At 64.9% G+C, this 592-nt stretch overlaps 1 protein-coding gene across 2 annotated transcripts in view; it reads right to left on the bottom strand.

The window, feature by feature from the left end:
- The window catches only part of UBL5 (ubiquitin like 5), a 1,725-nt gene extending 1,555 nt beyond the window's left edge, over window positions 1-170 (bottom strand). Inside the window, exon 1 of one of the 2 annotated variants that reach the window (XM_007460637.1) lies at window positions 124-170. The gene's annotated coding sequence lies outside the window, so the exon portion shown is untranslated. Of the gene's footprint in view, window positions 1-42 lie in introns of both variants that reach the window. The other variant, XM_007460638.1, reaches the window with a different exon arrangement.
- Between the last annotated feature and the right edge of the window lie 422 nt (window positions 171-592).

Below are 592 nucleotides of genomic sequence, written 5' to 3'. Positions count from 1 at the left end.
CGGCCCAGTCCCATTTCAGGTAGCCTGAAGGCGGAGCCTCGCCTCTCGCAGGCGGGCGGATCCTCGATGGCCGGGTCCCATCAACTTTCCGCTACTCCGGACCTCTCCACCTGGCCACCTCACCTTGAATCTCCTGGCACCAGCAGACACCACAGCAAGCTCGCTCGAAGGCAGAGGCCCGACCAGCGCTGACGCTAAGAACCGGAAGCGGAAGTGCGCCTCCGAAAGCTCCTCCCTCCGCTCCTCCCAGTGCCTGTCAACACCCCGCGGAGTTCGCAGCCGCGGGCCGGATGTGGGCTTGCGGTTCCCAGGAGCAGCTTTGGGGTCCCGAGCCTGAGTAGAGGGGCACATGTGGACGGAGCGTGGAGCCGAATGAGGGTCCGGGCGGGGGAGGGGCGTGGAGAGTCAGAGGTCATGAACCGGCGCCCAGCCGTTTGGATGCAGTTAGTTGAAGGCTTTTCGCTGTGCCGAGACGCCGTCTGGTGTGGCATCTCGGGGGGCGGGGATGACCTCTTGTTCCTGAGCCTGACGGAGCCTCTAACTGAAACTTTAGGGCTTTGGGGAGCCTGCGTCAAGTCCTGCGGGCATCCCG

The sequence above is a fragment of the Lipotes vexillifer genome, unplaced genomic scaffold (assembly GCF_000442215.2).
Source record: "Lipotes vexillifer unplaced genomic scaffold, Lipotes_vexillifer_v1.1 scaffold1011, whole genome shotgun sequence".
Taxonomy (NCBI): Eukaryota; Metazoa; Chordata; class Mammalia; order Artiodactyla; family Lipotidae; genus Lipotes; species Lipotes vexillifer.
Note: the sequence above shows the minus strand (reverse complement) of the source record. Positions and strands in the feature narration are given on the sequence as shown.